The 26,262-nt window shown below is 36.3% G+C and overlaps 1 protein-coding gene across 1 annotated transcript in view; it reads left to right on the top strand.

The window, feature by feature from the left end:
• LOC150096228 (uncharacterized) overlaps positions 1–26,262 on the top strand; it is an 88,045-nt gene that overhangs the window by 10,323 nt on the left and 51,460 nt on the right. The gene's annotated exons all lie outside the window — the stretch shown is intronic.

Genomic DNA, 26,262 nt, shown 5'->3' with positions numbered 1-26,262 from the left:
AAAAAAATTTCATAGCTAGTATCAGGAAGAAGTGTCTTTTGTTGGTTGAGTTATTTTGTTGATATTAGAGGTAAAAGAAAATAATTATTTATAGAGAAGAAGAGATATTGGATTTTAGCATTATGAGGAGGAGGAAAGAATTGGAATAAAAACGTATTCAAGAAGTGAAAATTAGATACAAATATTTTGGTAATTTCTTTATATATCAAAAGAAAAGAGGGCTGAATATTGATTTAAAATATTTAAGCAATCTATAGTAGATGATATCATTCTAATAGCAACATCATTAAAAGAAGTAGAACACATGATTATTGAATTAAATGAAGTAAGTTTGGAGGTAGGCCTGCAATTATATATGGATAAATCAAAGACAGATGAAAATAGTGAGTTCATACTCTAGGACAGTGTTTCTCAAACTTCAGATATCTGCGTACCCCCTTCTTAAGTTTTCATTATTACCAGGTACCTCCTTATTAAAATAATAATAAATAAATAAAGTATATTTCATTATAAATGTGTATATTATTTGAATTTATATGTTCATGTAAACAAAAAATATGATTTATTTTTAACAGAATAAAATTTATAAAGATACTATACATTTTTGCCTAATTTAAATAATTTATCATCAATGAGAGAAGTGAAATTGCTTATGTTGGGATAAAATTTCAATCTCAGATGCAGTTTGACATCTATAATGCAGTTCCTCTTCTTCTTCTTAATATCTACAAGGGCCAAAAATCCAACTTTACATAGACATGAACTTGGAAATGGAAAAATGAACCTTAGAGTTTTATCTGTTAATTCAGGAAATTCCTTTATATTTGTAATCAAAATATATAATTCCATAATATCTGAAACACATTCACTATATATTTCTCAGTTTTAACACGTTCACGACGGGGTGGTGTCAAGCAAAACCATATGTTGCACCAGCAACATATGGTTTTGATTGAGTCTATACAGCAGTTTCTGTTGGAGGGGGAGATGCGATTCATTAGTGTCATTTTTATCCCAGTTATCTCTAATTGCACTATTTGTTGAGAAATATATTGCACAGACTGGGAATGTCTCTGTACCTTATTCAGTGATGCAATAAAACTACTTGTTTTTCTTGCATTTTCAATAAAGTGATGCTATTAGGGCGGGCGCGTTGTTTACCGTAGGGAGCGAGTTACTATCACTAGGATGCGAACGTAATGGCGATAGTAACTCATAAGTTGAATAGGAGAATTCATACATAATATATAATTTATTGAGAAATATATATGTTTAAAATAATTCTTTTTTTCTTAATAATGATTCCATGCATTAATGATGCATAGCCGAAAGTTGCCATGTATCCCCTGAAGACCTTTCACTTACCTGGGGTAAGTGAAAGGGCTTTGAGAAACACTGCTCCAGGACAAATCATTTCAAACAACCATAAACTTGATAATGAAATTTTCAGATAGGATAACAGAAGGATGGAAAGTTTTTAATAATTATATATATATATATATATATTATTATTATTATTATTACTTGACACCTCCAGGGAGTCCAAAGACTCATCAAGGAAGGGTATCTACTCTACAACTTTCTATCTCCACCACCCACAATCCACCAACTACAATGAACCACAACTACACCAACACCATCTACCACCCACCACCATCACTAGTATTTTCACAGACAATCACAAACATCCAAGCCCACGGCAGGATTCAAACCTGCATCCTTTTGGCTGGAGAGCGGATACACTAACCACTTAGCCAACCAGGCTGGCATATATATATATGTCTCTCTCTCTCTCTCTCTCTCTCTCTCTATATATATATATATATATATATATAGAGAGAGAGAGAGAGATTTAAAAGTAATTTACCAAACTGCCTAAAAAAAGATCTAGAACCAGTGTGTACTTCCAACAATGACCTATGACAGTGAAAACTGAGTCTGACTAAAAAAGGAGAACCTGACAATAACACAAAGAAACATGGAAAGAGCCATTTTGGGAATCACCCAGTTAGACAAAAAGAATAATACTTGTATAAGGAAGCAAACAAGGGTAATGGACTTTGCATAAAAGACAACAAATGGTTCTGGGCAAGACATGTGAGGAGAATGTCTGACAACAGATTCACAAAGAGAAACAACAGAATAGATGCCAAGAACTTGTTGTCAGAAATCAGGTAGACCAGTGGCAAGATGGGATGATGAGATAACAAGATGTTATGGACATTTAGGATGGAGAGAGAGATGCACAAGATTGGCAAAAAATGGAAAAAGCATGGAGTGGCATTCATTCAGCAGTGGTATGAAGAAAGCTGTTGGTGATGATAGCAACATCTCTATATTCCTGGTTATGATGATGATGATAGGTATGTATAAATGATTGGCAATGACGTTACACAAGGGTAATTGTGAGTATAAGAGGAAGTTGAAATGCATATGCACGAATGCTAGAGGTATCAGGAACAAGGGAGAGGAGTTTTTGTCATTGTTCAGCTTGACTTGACCAAAAATTATAGGCATCAGTGAGACCTGGTGGACAGAAAATGTTATAGTTATACGGACAGAATGTAAAGGGTATTGTATTTTCAGGGAGAATAGAGGGAATAGGACAGGAGGTGAGGTATTGCTGAAGATTTACAACCAACAAAATTAGAAGTTAAAGAGGATTTTAGGTCTGGAGGAGATGGAACATATAAATGTCATGTATCGGCAGATTAGCACAATGAGTGCAGGATATTATTATAGGAGACTTTAACTATTGGGACATAGATTGGAGGTAGGAAAGACAAGGTAGGCAATGTGCCTCCAATTGGGGGAGAGTGCCCATGCAGTCTTGTTCTGAGAAGTTGCTAAACATGTGGAATTCTCTGTCAAGAGTGGATTTATGTTGAACTATAAAGCTGGTAATTATGAGAGACTTAGAAGGCATCTTGGAACAGTGCCATGGTTTGAGAAATTACAAGAAACAAATGTCACCAGACATGGGAAGTGGTCAGGGATTGTTTGAGAGAAGCAATATCAGACTGCATACCCATAGTCAGGAGGATAAACCAAGTGTGGATTAAACAGATGAGTATAGTTATAAAGCAAGAGCTGCAAATAAAAGAAAAGTGCAAGCAAGAAGGGTGATTAGTATGGTAAAAAGGCCAAAAGAGATTTATGAAAGAAAATTAGCTAAGTAGGCCAAAATAAACCCAAACAAGTTTTTTCATTATACAACAAGTAAGAAGAAAAATTTCTATGGTAGAATGACTTTAAACAGTGCTCATGGTAGGAGAGTGATGGAACCAAAAGAAATAGTTGAATTGCTGAGTGATCATTTTGCAAAGGTGTATTATCCAGGTGGAGATTTTGCAGTTGCATATCAAAATTGAGGTAGACAAACAGGAGGTGTTTAGCATATTGAAAAATATTAATGTGAATGCAGCAGTAGGATGGAATGGCATCTCACCCCGTATACCATGTGAATGGTATACAGAGCGAGATGAAGTTGTTCAGTCTAAGTCTCAGCTCTGGCAGGGTTCCAGGGAAATGGAAAGAGGGTAAGATAGTTCTATTGCATAAAGGTGGCTTCAGGACAGAGGTGGCAAACTACAGACCAATTAATGTATCGGGAGTGGTTGTTAAAGTATTGGAAAAGTTGGTTAAAGCTAAAATCCAACAGTCGATGGATAGGAATGCAATACTCTATGGTGGGCAGCATGACTTTTTGAAGGATAGGTAGGTCCTGTCTTGGTAATTTATTTACATTTTACATTTTATAATAAATTGACAGCAGAATTGAATAAAAGAAATGACTGAACTATGATACTGCCGGACTTTGCCGAGGCATTTGACAGAAAACCACATGGAAAACTATTACATGTGGTATTACATGGAAAAATTTGATCAAATGGGAATGGATATGAAGCTGGTAGAATTGATGGTTGGGGGGGGGTGACAGACAGGCACTAGAGAGTAGTATATAGTGAAGTGGAATCTAAAAGAATAAGAATGACTAGTGAAATATCTCAGGATTCTATACGAAGGCTGCTAATTTTTTAAATTTGTATATCAGTGATATATTGAAAGATTTAAAGTCAGATATTCAGTTTTTGCTAATGATGCAAAACTAGGAAGAGCAATAGTTGATAAAGATTTTGTAGATATCCTGCGGAATGATTTAAATAAATTGACATTGTGGTCAGAGGTTGATGATTATCAGTTTAATGTTACAAAATGTAAGGTTATTAATGTAAACACTTCAGGTTGAAAAGCTTGCATATGGTGTATCATATTGATGGTACTGGATTGCAAGAAATTGATGAGGCTAGAGACTTGTGGATAATGGTGGACAGAGAATTGAAGTTTAGACGGCATATTGCAAAAGTTGATATGATGATGAGGATTTATGGTTTTGATGGTGCAAGGACAGCAAGTCATACTGCTGCATATCAAAAGTTATAGCAGTACACAAGGTGAGACAATCACAAAGATCCAATGCCTCAGTATGATTCAAACCCACAACCTGTTTGTTAGACAGCCACCTGGCCAGCTAGGCAGGTGTAAAAGTTGGTAAAATAGCTAAAAGGATTATTGGATGTTGAAAAACATGCTATCAAGTAAAGATAAGGAAATTATTATTCCTCTTTATAAGGCTATGGTTCGACTGTGTGTTGACTACTGTGCGCAGTAATCAAGATTTGTCCACTTGGGTTTCATGGAAATGAGGTGGTGGTGGTGGAGAAAAATTCAGAGACAAATGACAGGTTTGTTGAATGCTTCCTATGAGGATAAGTTTAAGGTGTTTGGGTTACCAAGTTTTGTTGATAGGCAGAAATGAGAGGACATGATAGAAACTTTTAAGATATCAAAGGGGCAGTTTTATAAAATTGATGCAAAGGAAAGTTTTCAGTATATGACAGATAGTCAAAGTATTAGGAGTCATCTGTGGAAGTTGTGTAAGAGTGTGGTTAATAGAGATGTACAGACTAGATTTTTTGCTTGGAGAGTGGTGAATGAGTGGAATCGATTGTCAGGATTAGTTGTGAGTTCTCTGACAGTGAATGAGTTTAAAGAGAAGTATGATAGATTTGTGTGTATAACAGTTAGTTTGGGTCTCCCATGATGAGTCTCCATGCTCTATGGAGATCCATGTAACAAGTTACGCGTTTGTAGCCATTATAAGTTGGAGGAATATGATGCTCCCAGGTCAGTGTAACTGTGTTTGAGTGAAATGACTGCAAGGAAGGAAGGAACTGATGGAGTTTGAAAGAGACATTGTGATAAGATGCCATGTTGCTGGCCTATGTGTTTGACAAATTGGGCCAGTCCATGTTAATAGTCTTTGATACCATACTGAGATGGAAGCGCAGGGAGTCAACTGCAAGTGCTACCACAGTGGATGTGGTAGCACTCGCCACACCCACTTCAGTCATGCTCAATTTTCTTGAGTGGTGCAAAGAGCTTGTACAGTGGAATCCCCCATAAAGTCACAAGACCCATCGCAGGAGGTCAACACTAGTGAACACAAAGTTTATCATATCACTCCTTAAAATCATCCACAGTCTGCACATTAACCACTCTCTCAGGCAATGTATTCTGTGCTCGTACCACACTCCATGCAAAACACCTACTTTATTATTATTATTATTATTATGTGACACCTCCAAGGAGTCCAAAGGCTCATTGAGGGAAGATGCTTACTCTACAACTCTCCGTCTCACCAACTCAATCCACCAGCAAACTGCAACTGCCATCAGAAACATCCATGCCCATGGTAGGATTTGAACCAGAGTGGATACGCTAACCACTTGGCCAACCAGGCTGGTAACATCTTACCCTTTTACTCACCACTTCCTTTTGCAACTTCCAGGGATGGCTTCTTGTCCTTGTTCCTTTCCCTCGTTCTACCATATGAAAAATCTCCTCAGTGTTAATAACCCTTCAACAGCTTAAATGTCTTGATCATATTCCCCTTTGCCTTCTATCCACCAAGCTCTGTAGTCCACGTGCCCTCATTATATCCTCATAATCAATGTTATACAATCCTGACATCATTTTTATCAGTCTCTGCGCGCTCTCCAAGGTTACTTTATCCCTTTCAAATCCCAGTGACCAGATCTGAGCACAGAAATCCAGAAGTGGTCTGATCAAAGTTTTATACAATGAGACTAGCTCACTTTTATCATTGTTCTCCTCAACATTGCTACAATTCTCTGAGATGTCTTCACAACCTGAGTGGAATGGATTGTAAGATGTGGTTGTCTGCATCCCAACAGTGAATCGGTTTAAGGAGATGTATGATAGGTATTGTGTTAATGGATAGAATGGGTCTTCCACAATGAGTCTTTTGACTCCGTGGAGTGCCCATATAAATGATATGATAATAAAACTTTTTCAATATGTCGGTTCACGGACAATTCATTGCGGGAAAAATTCATCGCAGGGGAAAATTCGTTCCAGGAAAAATCATCACAGAAAAAATTCGCGTTATTTGCTAGAAAATTGAAGTCCGTTTTGTTTAACACGTGTTATATAGAAGTGTGTGATATTTGACAGTAAATTGTATCTTAGAGATACCACGAACTCCGATGTCAGTATAGTATTGGTTTAGTTTTATTTATTTATTTATTTACCATCGAAAATGGCTGGAAAAATATATCGACAGGATAATCCATCAGATGTTGAAGAGATTGATTCAGCGTATGTTACTTGAGTCTGATGATGAGAATGATAGAGTCAAATGCGAAAGTGATATTTGATAGTAAATTGTATCTGAGAGATACTACCAACTCCGATGTCAGTATAGTATTGATTTAGTTTTTTTTTTTTGTTTGTTTCTTTTTTTCAATAATTTATAGAGTGTAACTGAAAATAAATAAACTATCATGCATTATATTTGTAGTTTTTTTTTTTTTATCGCATTTCAGCACATACTAGTAATGAATGAATCTCTCGGACACGCGACCTAAGCTGCAATTTTTTTCAACCGCGACCTCCAGGGTTAACCTCCCAACCACCAGGACATATATATATATTATTATTATTATTATTATTATGTGACACCTCCAGGGAGTCCTAAGACTCATCGAGGGAGAGTGTGCACAGCATTAAACAATTGAGTCCCCTCCAACTACTAACTGCACTCAAACTTGCTTAAGCTATTATTAGCAGAGGTTCTGCCAATCTACCAACATATGTCCAGCAAATCCTGGATAAGAGTCAGACCACCTGTTGAAAAAACATCGATATCAAGTGCATTCGACTGTTATATCCATTAGTAGTTGTGATAATCCTTTACTCTGACGAGAACACTTAACCAGATTCCCTCACGTACATAGCTATGTTCAGTTAATTGCCAGAAACGCAGTTGCCATTTGCTCGGTAACTGGAATCTGAATTATATTACCTACAAGTTACATTTATTTTTACTACTTGTTTTATTGTATAATTATAGTTTTTAATGCCAGTGCAAATAAGAGATCCTTTCATATTTCTTCACTCAAGATTGTATCATGAGTGAAGACAACCACGTTATTTGATGGTCTCTGGAGAACAATACCACTATCTTTTTTTTTTAATTATCTTAGTTGCCAATACATTTTATTCTCCCAGAACATGATTCAAGATAATTATTTTTGTCGAACAATTATTTTATAAATTCATAAAAATCTGAATCTTAAAATAAATACAGCCTCCACTGTTACAAATTGTTTTCTTTATTTTTTATTCAGAATCTTAGAAAAATCGTTCACAGATTGCGTGAAGGTTCACTTTTTTACAATATTACCTTATAGATAATCATATCACATAATGTATAATATTTATAATGTAATGTGCAGTTCTTTGCACGTCAACTTTCTTCGTTTCCTGGAATCGCTCATTACATATTGAAATGAATGGCTATTATGAAGTAAACTGTTATGTACATATTTTCTGCTAATTTTGATGTTATACGGCTATTTTGAAGTAGCAATACTTTTCCTACAGTTTATCATTCGAAACATGTATAGGTGTATACGTCAAAGTGAAATTTTATTTCCGGAATTTTCATAATAGAATTAAAATTCTATTTCGTTTTTGATGGCTCACTCCCCCTCCCCCCATTCCAAACTATCACACACACACAAATACTGCTAGGTAACGTGTGCACCTTCTTTTTATTTGAATTCGTTATTTTTTCAAAGTAATTGTACCAGATAACTTTTAATATTCTGATACTGAAATTAACTTGTGATTATTACAAATGAGCAAATTTTGTATATTTTCTCATTTGTATTATTTTCTGATAAATATAAATCATTAAATTATGTGATATTAGGGAAATTAATGTTTAATAAACAGTTTCATCATATAAAAGCAATATCAATTTTGAAGGAAGAAAATAAAAATGGAGAGAACCATCACAACATTCATGCCTTCTAGGTGCACAATACTTATTTTAGCATGTTTTAGCAGATAAAAAACAGCTCAAATAATTTTAATTTTCACTAATAGATTTCATGTTATCTTTTTATGTATAATATCATTTACGGTGTTCTTTTATCCCCTAAAAATAAGTCTTGATTATTACAATTGCTGATTGTTGTCAGAAATCTGAGATCTTTAATAATCCTTTCTGGTTACTAGACAGTAATCACTAGGCTAAAAGCTACATCTTAACATTGTTACGGATATAACTATTCTCCCTAAATACTCTTAAATATGGTGCTCTTTCTCCTTCACCATCCTATCCCAGTTCTGTAACAATTAATATTCCATCTACAGAGCTTGTAGTAAGAAAGAATATGAATAACCTTATATGTAAATTAAAAAAAAAATTTTTTTTCACATATATATCCGTGATGAATTTTCGTGCGATTAATTTTTCCCCACGATTAAATTTCCAGCGATGAATAATCTCCACAATGAATTTTCTCCGCGATGAATTGTCGGCGACCAATTTTCCCACGATGAACTGTCCAGACACATCTACAATCACCCCAAGATCCTTTGCTTGCTCCACTTTCTCCAGTATAACTCCACCAAGTGAGTATGAAGTATCCCTTCTGTAGATCCCAAAATTTTAAACTCTTACATTTAGTTGCATTAAATTGACATCCCCATGCCTTTGCCCACCCTTCCAGCTTATTCAAATCCTCCTGAAGAGCCAAAACATCAGCACTATTCCTAATAACCCTCCCAAGCTTCACATTATCTGCAAACAACTGAACATCTTTATGTAGTTCTGTGACAATATCACTGACATAAAGATTGAACAGCAATGGTCCTAGGACTGAACCCTGTGGTACCACTTGGAACCTTCCAGCATCCTGATATTGCTTCCCCATATACAACTCTCTAATATCCATCAGACAGCCAATCCAATTCACAACTTAAACTTGTCATGTGGTGTCCTGTCAAATGCCTTGGAAAAATGACTGTGTATGCCTTACCTTCATCCACTGCTCTTGTTACGCTATTGTAAAAGGTAACCAGATTACTAAACAAGAGCACCCTTTTAGAAATCTGTGCTGGTCTGCATAAATATTATCTTCATCTGCTCAATTCTGTATATGGGTTCTTAGCAATTTCTTCAAAATCTTAACTGCAGATGAAATACAAACAGGCTTATAGTTTGATACCTCCATTCTACCACCACCCTTTTGCAATGGTACCATCTTATCCTCCTTCCACTTTCTAGGAACCTGCCCCATTACAAGACTTTCATTAAACAACCAAATTAACGGCACAGTCAGTTCCATTGCACATTCCATTAAAACACGTGGTAAAATTCCACCTAGTCCCCTTGCCTTATTGACATTTAGTGTACTCATTATTTGGAATACATCCTCTTCATTCACTTCTAACACTTCACCACTCATCCTGGTACTACAGGAACAAAGCCTGTAGTACCAGGATGAACACTAATAAAGTGATCATTAAATAGCTCAACTATGCTATCTGCTTTGGTCACCTGATCCCCATCTCCATCCTGCAAGATAATCTGTCCACTATCATTTTTCCTCGTACCTCACCACAATCTTCTTGGATTGCATTGCCAGTCTCCTCTCATATTCTAATTTTTCTCTCCTTACGATGCTAGTCACTTTCCTAGCCCGAGCCTTGTATTCCTCATGCAACTGCTCTCCATCTTTCTCTCTCTTTATATGCCTTCCATAATCTTTTTTTCTTCTGCAATCCCCCTTTTATTCCTTTTGTCATCCATTTGACTCCAAATTGCTTTATCTTTTTCACTTGAGGTATACATTATATCATTGCTGTCAACAGTTCTTTCTTAAGAATCTCACATGCGCTAACGATCCCTCTTCCTCTAAATTCTTTCATCCACTGCACTGCTGCAAATTGATTTTGAAGTCTGTGATAGTCGCCTGCCTTAATTCTATGTAACTTCCTTCTGTTTTGATACTTCCCCCATGCCTATTCATCCTCCAAGTCGGGGCTACATGGTCACTCTCACCAACGGGGGGGGGAGATGCCTAAATATTTCCTGCTCATCGAGCCTCCGTAGCTCAGTCAGTATAGATGAAGAACTCTGTTTTTTTTATCCCACAGAACAGGCAAACTGGCACATGAACACATGGATCCACAGACATAAGACATACCTGGAGGCATAGGGCTAACCACCTTATCCTTGAGATACGGTTGCAGTTAAATGAATCGAAATCCTTCAAACCACTTCAAGGTAAAAGAGGAGGGAAGGAATAATAAGATTTCCTGCTCAGCATCATCTATATTCCCTGGTCTGTAACACCCCACTAAATATCTTGTTCTATAAACATCTATCTCACACCATATACTCTCAGACCATTAGTGTTATTTCCACTGAGATTCTCCACCCTGAGAGTGCACAATTCATCTCTTATCATGAGTAACACTCCACTACCACGTTTACCTACTCTATCCTACCAAAATGTACTATACCCTTCGATTTCTATCCCTGTTAGAACATCCTCCTCAACTAACCAAGTTTCACTGATACTAACAACCTTTGGAGAGACTGAGTTCAATCATGCCACAAACTCATTCCCTTTATTTGTAATGCTCCTAGCATTGTATAAGAAAAACCAGTGTATTGACAGCCTTCTTATAGCCATTATTACTTCCCTCACACTCCACCTAGCTCTGTAATGTAATATAGTGTGCACCCCGCTATTTCTCAAGCCTGTCCCCATGGGTCCATCTCTGCAACCTTTCACCTGTGCAGTTCTAGTTTCCCTATCCCGACACATTCACTTGCCCAGAAAACAACAATCTCTCCAAATGCTTGCACCCTCCTGCATTCAAATGCAGTCCGGCTCTTGCATCCATCTCCCTTCTATCTTCAAACATACTCTATGCATCCACATATTCCAGATCCCTTTTCCTGTACATTCTCACTATCATCTCATTCATCATCACTGCTCTTCTCCTCCACTCTGCATTATCATACCACAGCAACATGCTCACTATTTTTCCTCAGACATATTTCTGCCGCACTGTCTAACATCAGTGACATAATGACAATACAATAACAAAATAACAATGCAAATGATGTAATTAAAATTACTTAGTTTTTCTTGTATTTTGCCAAAATCATATTAGCACTCATAGGTACGCAAGTATCCTTACACAGATAATGAAAGGTCTGCATTTACTCATTAGTAAGAGAAATTAACATGTTTTTTTTTTGTTTGTGTGTGTAGGGAGGGGGTCATTGTTGGTGTGTTATGATTATTAGCTGCAGAATTTTGCTCTAGTGTGATAGTAGAGGCAGGTGATAGGCTTCTTAAACTGAATATGAGGATTTTTTTAGGTCTTATTTCTTGATGCATTCAAATATATCAGAAAACTCCAACACCTGCAAAAATAGTTAAATCTATAAACAAAAGTTTTCATATTTATATAAATAAATTAAATTTTGTAAAAATAAATGAATTTCTTCATTTACTTCTGATTTTTATTATGTGAATTAATTTTTCTGTTAACTCTTAACAATACCATTATGCACTCTCTAATTATTTATTCCTTGCCATATGTGCCCTTCTCTATTTCTCTTTTGCTAATTGCTCAACCTTACAATCGTATCACCAGAAGAAAATATGATCTACTCTGAGTTATTTGTTCCCATCTTACACATTAATTTCTCTTTCTGCTAATAGACTGAAACTAAATGGTTCCTCTCCTCTTCTGTGTAAGCAGTTTATTTCTTTCCTTTTTCTTTTGATAATATCAAATGAACCAGTAGAACACCACAACACTTTTGCAAGACATTATACGAGACCAGCATTCTCCACACAAGAGAACTAAGTAAGCTTTTTTCCTTTTCCTGTTAAGTAATTGATACTAACTCGAGCAAGCTCCTCCAGAAAAATCATAGCTTAGCTTGGCTATGAATTTTACAATTCTCTTGGTACATTTTGTCATTACAAGTGCTTATTTATATATTACAAGTACCTTTTACACATTTTATATAATATAATAATAATAATTATTATCATCATCATCATCATCATCATCAAATTCCTGCCATGTACCCTCAAGGGGTGTACAGGATATGACAGTACTACATGAAAAAATTACATCATTACTAACTTCCTATCTACAATTTTCCTCCAAATCAGTCTGTTACTTGTCAAGACTCCAACATTATCAGATCTTATATTTCTATCGTCTAAGGCACTTTGTACCGTATCAATCCACCTATATCTTGGTCTTCCTCTGGGTCGTTTTCCTGCCAACCTGGCAGAGAACACTTGTTTTGCTAATCTTTCCACTCCCATTCTATTTAAGTGACCATACCATCTGAGATTAGCTCTGCTAACGCATTCCTGGATGCTGACAATGTCAAGTTCTTTCCTAATATACTCATTTTTAATATGATATTGCCATTGATGCCATCTGTTCACGCCTCTAATCTTTCTCAGGACTCTCATATCTGCGGTCTCTAGTCTTTGGTCAAGTGTTTTACTTCTGACCCAGCTCTCAGATCCATAAGTTAAAATTGGTTTGAACACAGTCTTGTATACAGCTAATTTAGCTAATTTAATAATAATAATTATTATTATTATTATTATTATCATCTGAGACCTCCAAGGAGTCAAGGACTATAAATTACCCTAACCAATTGTCATAATCTTCTTTTAAATTCATTCAGACTATATACACTTATTACTCCTAAAGGTAAACTATTCCACTCACCCACTGCTCTGTGAGAGAAAAACCTAGCTCTTATTCCTTTGTTGATTGTGAACAAACTTAACTTCCATGGATGCCCCTGTGTTCTCTCCCCAACTTCCGTATAACAAAAAATTTCATCAGATGATATCCTGTAACATCCATTCAAAAGTTTATATACCTCTATCATCCTGTCCTGTCAGGTGTCTTCTCCTTCCAGGAGATTGACTACCATGTGTCTCCACCATGTCCTATTCTGCGCCTCTCTGCTGCATTCCTCATATGAGAGATAGGTCCAGTCTTCTATATTTTTCATCCACTCCAGTCTTTGTCTTCCTCTCTTTCTCTTTCCCTCAACAGTTCCTTCGAGAACTGTCCTTTGTAGGCAGTTATGTCTCAGAATATGTCCAAAATATCTGACTTTTCCCTTTTTAATTTCTTTCATCAGGCTCCTGTTTACGCTTGCCATCTCTAGTACCTCTTCATTTGTCTTTTTGTCTTTCCATGATATCATTCCACCTCTGTCATATCACCTCTCTTTCTCTTGTTATCAAAGTCTGTAATCCACATATTTGCAATCTGTCTTCATCATTTTCTTCTTCAGCTTATCCTATTTAAGTAGGGTAGCTGTTTTTAATCAGTCTTGGGCTGTAACCACATCTAAGGTTTTTCATCATCAGGTCCTCCTCCACCAGCTTCCTCCATCTCTTCTTTGGCCACCTGCGCTTCCTCCTCCTCCCCTCCTGCACATCCATCTGCATGACCTTTCTTCCCACATACTTGTCCTTCCTCCTCGTCACATGACCAAACTATCTCAACCTTGCCTCCCATATCTCTTCTCCTAAGTTAGTAACTTTCACCGTTCCCCTTACATAGTCATTTCCTGTCTGCAGTCTGTCTTCATAATCTAAATCCCATAAACCAGATATAATCTTTGTAACTCTTCTTTGCACTCTTTCCACAGCTTCTTTATCCCCTCGAAACCCAGGAGACCCAATCCATGCACAATCCAGGTGTGGTCATAACAAGGCCTTATAAAGAGGCAAAATGACTTCTTTATCCTTACATGTCATGGTTTGCTTCAACATCAGATTTGCACAAATTCTTATCCACCATTACACCAAGATCCCTAGGCCCATCAGTTTCTTGTAACATAACCCCGCATATAATATGCCACTGGAAATCTCATTATGCCCATGCATAACTTTACACTTACCAACATTAAACTGATAGCCATTTTCTCTTGCCCGAATTTCCAGCCTATTCAAATCATTTTGTAAGTGCTGAATATCCGTAGCATTCCTGATCGCCCTGCTTATCTTTGCATCATCGGTAAACAGTTGCACATATCCTGATAGACCTTTCTTGATATCACCACTTTTTGATATCTATCTGTCAACCATCCACCGATTCAACAGTTTATATTCCAGTCCCATATTCTCCAGTTTATGCAACAGCCTTTCATATGGTATCCTATCAAATGCCTCAGCAAAATCAACATTATCATAGTGTATCCATTCCCTTTATCCAACTCGGCTGTAACATTGTTATAAAATATGAGCAAATTGCTAAAACATGACCTTCCTTTAGTAAATCCACACGGCTCATTTCTTGTTGTCTACCCACCTCTGTATGCAAGTACTTACTAACTTCTTTAAAATCTGCACTACCATACCAGAGATACTGATATTTCAGTAGTTAGACACATCAGTTTTTGCACCACCCTTGTACAATGGAACTATCATACATTCCTTCCATTCCTGTGGTATCATTCCTGAGCTGAGACTCAAGTTATACAAACATATGAAAGACCTATCCAATTTGACTGCACATTCCTTTAGCAAACATGCTGATATTCCATCTGTCCTATTGACAAATTCTTATTTGTCGATAGGACAAAACTTTGTCAAAACCTCATTTTCATGAACTTCTAACTCTTCATCCAATGAGCAGTAGCACTGTGCACTGTCACATACACCTGGTTGATATATCTTAGCAAAATGAGCACTCATTAATTGAACAATCTCATTAGCTTCTGACATGAGAGTACCATCTGCATTCAATAAAATTATTCTTCCACATTCATTCTTTCTTTTTCTTGAGGCATAATAATAAAATTCTTTTGGGTTGCCTTTAGCTTGCATCTTTTCATATGCTGAAATCAGAATGGTATTCTGATTTAGCTTTTCACACAATATATTTTTCTGTCTTGAGCTTGATATATTTCATAACTCCTCACTCTTATTCCAACAATATTCTTTCCACATCATCTTCTTCTTGTGGATCTCTTGCTTAATAAGGTTGCACATCCATTTCATTCCTGACCTATTTAGTCTTCGCACACTAAAATACTGCCTCATTTAAGCACTTTTTCAAAGATTCTTATGCATTGTGAGATTTTCCCCATTCAACTGACTACTTTACCTACCACACTATTATTTTTCACTCTCCTTAACAACCTCATGACATCCCTCCTTACATTCTTCAGTCAGATCATTCATGCCAAATACCGCTATCTTACTCTCCTGCTCTTCCACAAAAGCAGCACCAACAACCCAGCAGAACAATAGAGCAGCATTGAAAGTTAAGGATAATGATGCATGGAATCTGGAAACGATAACTTTTATACTGATGACATAAATGAAGCAAAATTAACATATAAAATTTCAAGATTAAAAAGAATTATTCAAAAATAAAGCAGAGAGTTTGAGAGAGTAGAAAAATATTTACAAAAACTAAGAGAGGAAAAGAAAACTAAGGAGAACAATAACAGGAAGAAAAGTGCAGAAATTTGTTAATTATTAGTGAATAATAATTACAAGGTAAGTCAATTAAAATATAAGAAAAAAGAAGTGATATGTTATGGTGATTTGATAAGTAATTTTGTGCTTGACAACAGAGTCACTATATCGAGTTTCCCAGTTGCTAAAACAAAAGATGTGACAAGGACAATAAGAAAAACAGAAAAGAAAAGGGAAAGAGATGTGATGCTCATTGGAACTAATGATTTAAGTAGTGAAATAAATATATATACAGTAAAACCCCGTTTTTGCACTTTCCAGGGGACTGATGGAAAAAAGTGTAAATAGCAGAAAATGTAAAAAAGCATTTAAAAAAAGGCTAAAAGATGACTTATTGCTAGTATGTCAGTCTACATACTAGATTACAAAACTTAATAACTGAAAATAAATGAATTTACAATTACTTATCTATTTTAAAAAAAATCTTTAATTGTTGATTTTTTTTTTTTTTTTTTTTTGCTTTTTCTGCACTCTTATAAGTTCGACCTGCCTCTCCACAGTGTATAAGGCATTAAATGCCCCATCGTCTCCTGATGCACTTGCAATATACCAGTTGAAAACAAAGGCAGCTTCCATTGCTTCTTTACTAGTAGGGATGGTAGGTTCTTGATCACAGACTTCTTCCTCTTCTTCTTTACCAAGGTGGTTGGAAAGGATGTCTTCTACACTTGGTACCATTGATGTGATCACACCAGCATCAACATAGTCTTGATATGAGGAAGACTCATCCCTCACATACCAGTTGTTGGGCTCTGACATATCTTCTTTTTCCTCCTGTAGTTGTTCCTCCTCTTCCACAAACGTAACTCCTGCCTTCTGGAAACAGTTGGATATGGTTTCAGGAGTAACATGAAACCATGCTTTGGCCACATAATGCATGACATCAAGGATTGATATGGTCATTTGTTTTGGGTCCATACCATTATCATGCATAAACACAGCTTTTTTCAACAAGCATTTTTTTATATTTCCATTTAGATGCATGGATGATGCCCAGATCTAATGGCAGAAGCTCACTTGTACAATTAGGGGGAAAGAACACTAATCTAATGTTTCTGAGCTGCAGATCTTCAGGGTGTGCAGGACATTTGTCTAGCAGTAGTAGTATTTTGCAGTGATTTGCCCCCATTTTAGCATCCAGAGCATGAATGGTGGATGTGAAGATGCTGCTAGTCATCCATGCTGTGCTGTTGGCATCATACTTAGTAGGCAGATTTTTCACGTTCTTAAAACACCTTGGCTTTTTTAATTTACCAATTACCAGTGGAGGTAATATTTCTGCTCCATCAGCATTGACCATGAGCAAAACAGTTATCCCCCCTGCTTGCTGAGTTTTCCAGCGTGACACTTCTCTCCTTTAAAACACGTTTTACTTGGCAGAATGTTATAAAAGAGCCCAGTTTCATCAGCATTGGAAATATTTTTCAGTTCATAGTCCTGAATAATAGTCTTTAGTTCATGTTTCCACTGGTTTAGTTTCCCCTGGAACACTATTACTTTCTTCATGCACACTTGATTATACACAATATTGTGACGAGTTTTGAAACAATCAATCCATCCATTTGATGCAGTAAAATCATTAATCCCCGACCTTGCAGCAAATTCATGGTCTTTCGCTCTGAGTATAGTACCATCGACTGGAATACCCGACGCTCTCGTAGAAACAAACCACTGCACCACAAGTTTATCTAATTCATCGTATGTCGATGTCCTGATATATTTTCGTTTTTTTGACATAGCACCAGATTGCTTTGCATTGAGTTCAATGCTTGACTTGTTTTTTACTATCATGTTCAAAGTGAACACGAAGAGTCCAAGACCTTTTGCTAATTGCAAACGTGTTCTGGCATGCCAATCTACAGAATTGCCATTTTTTCTTCTACCGAAATACATTTTTTGTCTTTTTTCTCCATGTTACTAACATGGATCTTTTACCACAGCAACTCAAAAGCAACTATCACATGCTAAATTATGTAGCAGAAATTCTGCAATATCAATTCATACTGTGATTGAAAAATCAAGGTATTGCTCATCACTGCTGCAAGCCTGCACGTCACCGTGATGGTGGAAACGAAACTACAGCTGAAAGCAATGCCATCTGGGAACAGAAATGTGCAGATATCTGCAGAAATCGATTTGAATGAGAGGAAATCGATTCGAAAATCAGTATTGCAACCCAATAAAAAAAATGCAAATCACGGGAAATAATGTCCACATCAAGTTGTTAATGGCGGGAAAACAATACATCGTAAGAATAGGCCTTAAGACGGGACTAACGGAAAATGACATAAATTGCGGGAACATAAAAACAGGGTTTTACTGTATATATTATAAAAATATTAAAAAAAAATTTAAATATATTAATAACATCCCTATAGAACAAGTTGACTCCTACAATTACTTAGGACAAACAATAAAAATGAATAACGATTTATTTGAAGAAATAGCAAAAAGAAAGAAAGCCGCATGGCTATCATTCAACAGACTAAAAGAAACACTTACTGATCCAAATCTTGACATCTCTGCAAAGGCAAAATTATTTAATAGTGACATTCTTCCATCACTCACATATGGATCAGAAACATGGAACACGACAAGCAAAGAAGAACAGACTCTCAGAATAACTCAGCATGCAATTTATTTATTTATTTATTTATGCTTATGGCTACATGAAACGTAGGATTTGTAACATCAGCAAAATGGAATGTGTTAGAAACACGGAACTAAGATAGAGATCAGGCATAAAAGATGTAATAACTGCAGTATATGAAAGCAAGATGAGATGAGGGCAGGTCACATAGCCAGACTCATGGATAACAGATGGACATATAGAATACTCAATTTATTCTTGGCAACCAAGAATAAAGAGAAAACCAGGAAGACCACCTACAAGATGGGAAGATTCACTAGTGAAATCTATGGGTATAACATGGAAGAGGGAGAGGCTCAAGGTCGAGATCGTTGGAGGCATCTTTGTGACCTGCACTCATGGAGAAATCCTGAGTGAAACATGGGTCCATCAAGGTAAACATATTATGAGAGAGGATATGAAAGGCTTGATGGAAGAAGCAAGAAAGAAAAGTAAGAAAATAAAAATAGTTAGTTTTATTACTGAGATAGGATAGTAATGAGTTAAGAAGGAAGGCTCTGATAGCAAATGATTTAATGTGCAGGCTATGTAGAAGAAATGGGGTGTGAGTTTTTGAATGTATGGTGTTACATCCTGAATGAAGAACTTTATTAAAGAAATAATTCATTCAGGATTTAATAAGTCAGAATTAACGTACTGTTAATTGAGTATTAATCAGTTTGATTAAGTTTGATTTAGCATGTAATTGAACTAATTGAAAATGCATATTATGTCTTTAGATTCCAATAAATATGTTTTTTCTTTTATACCTGAGTTTCGCCTGTGATATGAACCAAAACTACCACTCATTAATTCGAACCATAGCCGGGGGGAATTGAAAGAAAGGTATAACGTGTTGTTATAGAGGTTACGACTGCAAACCAGAATTTACTTAGTCGTAGTAGAGCATTTGATTTAGGAGTATAAGCACTAAATTTATTCTCCTATGTGCACCAAAAGTCTGGAAAAGTTTCCCTAAATAAGAGTCCCCTCTATTCTGAGATATTGGCTGGCGCAGCTTTAAAAAATAAATTTGTCAATATCTGAAGAGGAGACGGTCCCGGACAGAAATTAGAGGATTCGTTTCTTATAGCAAGGAATAACCTTTAACAGTCAGGGTAAGCACGTGAGTAAAGTTAGGAATCGGCCAGAGATATAGAATTTGCTTTCCTTATAGAATGAACATGTAAGAAGTGATACAGATATTAGAGTCAAGGAAATTTTGTAAGTCTTGTAGTTAAAGTAGGGAGGTTAAAAGAATGAGGGAAGTAAAATGTTATAGGAAAAGCACAACGACATTAAAATGGCACACATGAGAACAACAAACCATATCAAAGAGGAACCAGATATAACAATGGAACCAGTTTAATGACAGAAAAGCCTTGTATAAGAGGAATGACTTGAATGAATTTGGAATCAGATGCCTAGAGAAATATTTATTGGATGTAGAGAGGGTCAGGGAAACTAGATCATCTTGGAAAGAAGGCTGAGGATGCATATGTAAGTTCAGCTATGATGTGCAGACGTAATAGTAATATGAATGCCAGCGAATCTGGTTAAGAATCTCTGAAGGGAAGGACTACACTTTGGATTTGCACATTTTGAGTCTGTTTGTCAAGAGATAAAAGAAAAAGTTGTCCAATGAGGCAATGCAGAGTGTAGATTTAAGTACAAGAAAATTGAGGAAGTAACTTATTTTGTCTGTACACAAATGCGAAGAGCGGAAACAAAGTAGGTGAATTTTCTGCTTTGGTGAATATGTTGTGGCCTAAAATTGGTGGTAGTGAAACCTGCATCTCAATCAGATGCATTAACTGGAATCAAGTGTAATGGATATAGTATTTTTAGGAATAACAAATAAAATAGGAGAGCAGGTGAGAACTATTAATGATATTAATGACTTAAGTCTGGTTAGAATAGAAATAACTGGAATCAAGTCATTAACGTTTAACATTCTAACTGGACTCATGACTTGAGTCCAGTTAAAATAGTAACTCATGAAAGTAATAATGATAATAATGTCCTGTGTAGCAGCGAGTTTGAGGCTATGTGGTGTGGAGGCTAATAAGATGAAATATGTGGTGGGGGTGTTGCTGGAGACCTGGCAAGTTCATTTGCTTGGGATGAAGAACTTTCATTGCCAAATTACTTTGCGTACTAAACAAGTAATTATTATAGCTGACTTATTTGAATATTAATTGGATAGCCAATAAAATTCATGATAAGAACAAAGGAGAATTTATTGCACTATTGCAAGACCACTTTCTCAAGCAATATGTGTAAAAAAAGCAACTTTAGGACAAAGACTGTTAGATTTAATCATGGTGTCAGAAGATGTCTCTGTTAAGAATGTGACTGTTTTGCCACTAGTTGGTGACAGTGATCATGCCTACTGGGAAGTAGCCAACCATGTGGATGTTCCAATCAGGAGAGGTTACATGCTGAATTACAAATCTGGAAATTATGATAAACTCAGGAGAATAGGATCTTTGGTTTTATTGTTTGAGTTACTGAATAGGACGAATATCAGTAGTGTGAGAAGCTTTTAAAAAACTTAAATGATGCAGTATCTTAATGTGTCCCTAGAGTTCAAAGAATAAATAGAATGGGAGTGAAATGGGTATGCAATCTCATTAAACAAGAGATCCATAAGAAGAAGAGTTGATGTGAAGGAAAGAGTGGTTATGAAATACAGGTATCCCTCGATTAACACGATTAATTAATCCCTCAATGTTGCCGCATATATTAAAAGCGCGGTAATCAATGGTAAAAAGTACAATTTGTCCCTGATCGATTACTGTACTAATAGTTCATTTTATATGGTACTCTTTTAGGAAATATAAAAAATGAATGCAAAGTAAATGTTTAATAAATACTTGTACCTACATTAGTTACTGCAATTTTTTTTAATCAAAAGAAGTTATAAAGAGTCGTTTGAACAGTTTTAGTTTTTTCTTATTGGCATAAATTCTATGATAACAAGCAAAATGACTCTCCAGACCTTGGCAAACAAGCATTCTTCGATTAACATCTGGATCCATATCCATTACTTGCTGCTTAAGTGATTCTAAACTGTAAAATATTCCATCCAGTTCTTTGACTGTTATTTCCTTTGGAACCTCATTTTCACATTCCATTTATTCGTTGTCTTCATGTGTACGTTGTTCAATTTCAAGAAGATCGTTTTCACTGAAATCTTTTGAATTTGAATCCAATAATTCTTTAACATCTTCTGCATCAAAACTGAGGTCTTCACCAATTGCAACGATTTCTTTGACCACGTTGTTCACAGGATTTTGAAAACAACCTAAGTCATTAACGCATTCTGGCAGAAGGTTTTTCTAAACAGCTTTCGTGCAACTAGAAGACACTTGCTACCATGAGTCACGAATGTTCTCAATTGCATGTTTAATGTTAAATTTTTTCCAAAATTCGTGGAGCGTAATCGCATTTTCTCCTGTTGTTGTTTCTACTGCCTTTGAGAATGTCTTATTAAGAAAATAGACTTTGAAAGTTGCAATGACTCCCATGTCCATAGGTTGTAACAATGATGTTGTATTTGGTGGGAAAAATAAAACTTGCACATTCTCAAACAGATCATTAAGAGAATTTGGATGACCATGAGGCTAGCAGCCTTGTAGCATGAGCATGATTTTGTATGGTAAATTTAAAGGCACGTTAATCAAAACTCTTGCCGCATATATCAAGGGAATTGCTGCAATTGATTTCGCTGCGATAATCAAATACGCGTTAAGCAAGGGATACCCGTATATAAAGCTCAGGTCAGAAAAGTTAAGAGTATTGTATGGAAAGCTAAGTTGTAGTATGAAAAGAAATTGGTTGTGCAGGCTAAAGGCAACCCAAAAGAATTTTATTGTTATTCTGCAAATAAAAGAAAGAATGAATGTCGAAGAATAACTTTTCTGAATGCAGATGGTACCCTGGTATCAGAAGTACATACATACATACATACATACATCTTCAAGGCCCACTCTTCCTAATTGGGTTGTGGGAGCAAAAGCTGCAAGAGGAACTTCCAATGGTCACGATCCTCTGCCACCAAGTTCAGGTGTTCTGGTGGGATTCCCAAACGTGTCCACCCAAGGTTTTGGATATAATCTATCCAGCGAGTCCTTGGCCTTCCACATGGCCTCCCACCCTCTGGCTTGGCAAAGAGAACCTGAGGGAGCCTCTCTTGTGGCATTCTGACCAGGTGCCTGTACCAGCGTAACTGTGATCTCTCAACACGGAGAAGTTGCAGAGCTTCTGACTCTGTCGAGTTTTGTCAGCCCCACAACCCCTCGAAGGAACCTCATTTCAGCCGCTTGGATTCGTGTCCGCATTCTTTCGGTCATTACCCAACTCTCATGACCATAGGTGAGGATGGGGACATAGACTGTATTGAAGACAGCCAGCTTTGCCTTCTGGCTTAACTCCCGCTTCAATACTACTGAACGGTATCAGAAGTAGGTGTGATATTTCAAATAATGAGGGCTTTGATCACTTTGAATACAGCTTTGACCCTTAAGCACCTCGGACGAACATTATCTTCACTCTTATTCATCATCTATATTGATCTTATTATGAAAGAAAGTAGCATTAAACCTGAAATTAGAATTGGAAATAAGAAAGTAGCATTAAACCTAATATCATCATCATCAAATTCCTGACATTTACCCTCAAGGGGTGTACAGGATATGATAGTACTACATGAAAAATTTACATCATTACTAACTTCCTATCTACAATTTTCCTACAAATCAGTCTGTTACTTGTCAAGACTCCAACATTATCAGATCTTATATTTCTATCATCTAAGGCACTTTGTACCGTATCAATCCACCTATATCTTGGTCTTCCTCTGGGTCGTTTTGCTGCCAACCTGGCAGAGAACAGTTGTTTTGCTAATCTTTCCTCGCCTATTCTGTTTAAGTGACCATACCACCTGAGATTAGTTCTGCTGACAAATTCCTGGATGCTGACAATGTCAAGTTCTTTCCTAATATCCTCGTTTTTAATATGATATTGCCACTGATGCCATCTCTTCATGCCTCTAATCTTTCTCAAGATTCTCATATCTGCGGTCTCTAGTCTTTGGTCAAGTGTTTTACTTCTGACCCAGCTCTCAGATCCATAAATTAAAACTGGTTTGAACACTGTCTTGTATACAGCTAATTTAATGTTCCGTCTAATTTCTCTGTTATTCCATATGAATTTATTCAGTTGACTGCCTACCATACCAGCTTTGTTGATTCTGTTGTCTATTTCCATATTTAATTTACCATCTTCAGCAAAAATCATGCATAAGTAGCTGAAATGTTTTACTTGTTTCACAGTTTCCCCGTTCACAACACAGTTGACATTTTCAACAATTCTGCCTATTTTCATTGTCTTTGTCTTTTTAATGCTGACCTTCATACCATATCTATTACAACAGTTATTCAGTTTAGTCAGGGAATCTTGCAAACTTGTAGCAGATTTATTTAGAAGTATAACATTATGCGATCATACGCATAAAGCAAAGAGCTGACATTAACATCTCCAATTCTGATATCATGTTTAATACCACTATCCTTCTTAATGTGATCCATATAGATAATGAATAACAGAGGGAATAATGTACATTCTTGTCTCATACCAGATTTAACATTAAACCATCTGCCTGTATTTCCTTCAATTCTAATTGCTGACTTACAACTCAAATAAAGACTGAATATTGTTTGATATAATGCCCCATTGACACCATATAACTGTAGCGTATTGAATAGCTTCTCCAATTCTTAATTGACACCATATAACTATAGCGTGTTGAATAGCTTCTCTCTTTGCACCTTGTCATATGCTTTTTCCAGATCGACAAAACTTAAATACAGATCTTTGTTATATTTCCATGCTTTCTCAACTATTTGTCGTAAAGTGAAGATCTGATCCTGACAGCCTCTATTTGGCCTGAATCCAGCTTGTTCTTCACCAAGTTTTCCTCCACAATTCTTTCCTGGCATAGATCTTGCCAGGAACACTCAGTAGGGAAATACGTCTGTAATTCAGTTTTATTTCCCTTTTTATATATAGGTACTATTAGAGCTCTACTCCAATCATCGGGAATTTGACCTGCTCTCCAGTCTGTCTGAACTATGCAGTGCAACCACTGTAAGACTCTTATACACCCGTACTTCTGCATTTCTGGTCGAATGTCATCTACTCCTGCTGCCTTTCCACATTTCAAACCTTTGATATCTTTTTCTACTTCGAGTATGGATATGTATTCCTGACTGTATGCCTGTTGAATGTTTTTTACTACTGTGCTATCACTGCTTGTTTCATTTAGCAATTTTTTGAATTAATTACTCATACTTCAAGGATATCTTTTTCTCCTGTTTGCATGTCACCTTTATCATCTCTAACTCCTTTTACAGCACTCTTTCCTCCATTCCTAAGCTTCAACAACCTCCAGAATATTTTGCCACCTCCTTGATATTTATTTTCTATGTTCTTGATAAGTCCTCCCATGACTTTTGTTTAACTAATTTTACACAGTGTTTCACTTTCTTACATTTGTCTCTGTGTTCTCTAAGAGCACAAGCTGACTTATTTGCCAGGAACTTTTGATATGCTTTCTTCTTTTCCTTCACTGCCTCTTTAACTTTCTGTGTCCACCATGGAGTTCTGATTTTTCTATCCTTGCAGGCAACCTCACCACATGCCTCTCTGGCTGAATCAATCAAGGTTTTCTTCAAGGCTTGCCATTGAATCTCTAAGGTTTGGTTCCTGTTCTCAAACTCTTTCATTTTTTCTTCAATAATCTTTGTGTATTTTAGTCTACAGTTCACATCTGAGAACTGCTCAACTTTTATTTCCTTTAAAACTTTCTTACATATTATTCTTTTCAATATGAAATTCAATTTTATCCTGCTCAAGACTAAATAGTGATCACTTTCAATTTCAAATCCTCTGTAGACTCTGGTGTCCTGCACCAGGGAGAAAACATCACTATCAAACAATAACATAGTCAATGAGACTTTTCTTATTTCTTGCCTCTCTCTCTCCATGTGAATTTGTGCACATTTTTATGTTGGAACATGGTGTTAGTAATAACCAGTCCATGTCCTGAGCAGAAATCCAACAGGTATTTGCCATTATTATTAGCTTTGCTCTTTTCTCCAAATTTTCCTAAAATATTTTTGTATGTCTGACAATCATTTCCTACTCTGCTATTTAGATCCTCAACACGCACCAACTTTTCCTTTTTCATTGTGTCAGTTGCTTTTTCTAAAGCATAAAAAAATTCCTCAACTCCTACCTTAGTAGAACCTTTTGTGGGACCATAGGCACAAATAAGTCTCATTGTCTAATTCCCCATTCTGATATTTGCCCACATAACTCTACTTGAGACTGCCTACCATTCAAGAAGATTAGCCTCATATTTTTGTTGATACTATGACTACTCCTTCTTTTCCTCGAATGTCATTTCCTGAATATAACATTTTGTATTTATCGCTCAGAAAGACCTCAGCAGTTTTTGTCTTTTTTGTTTCAGTCACACCTATTATGTCGATCTGGTACTTATCTAATTGTTCAGCTAGTTCCATTTCTTTGCCATTCAGGCTTCTTATGTTGATAGTTCCGATCTTTAACTCTGGTGATGTTGAGTTGGGGTGTGCTTTCAGATTTCAGGTTTGTTCCAGTAGTGACTTTTCG

The sequence above is a fragment of the Typopeltis vanoorti genome, chromosome 19 (genome assembly GCF_054136105.1).
Source record: "Typopeltis vanoorti isolate ZY-2024b chromosome 19, IOZ_Tvanoo_1.0, whole genome shotgun sequence".
Lineage (NCBI taxonomy): Eukaryota > Metazoa > Arthropoda > Arachnida > Uropygi > Thelyphonidae > Typopeltis > Typopeltis vanoorti.
This window is presented reverse-complemented; position numbering and strand designations above follow the sequence as displayed.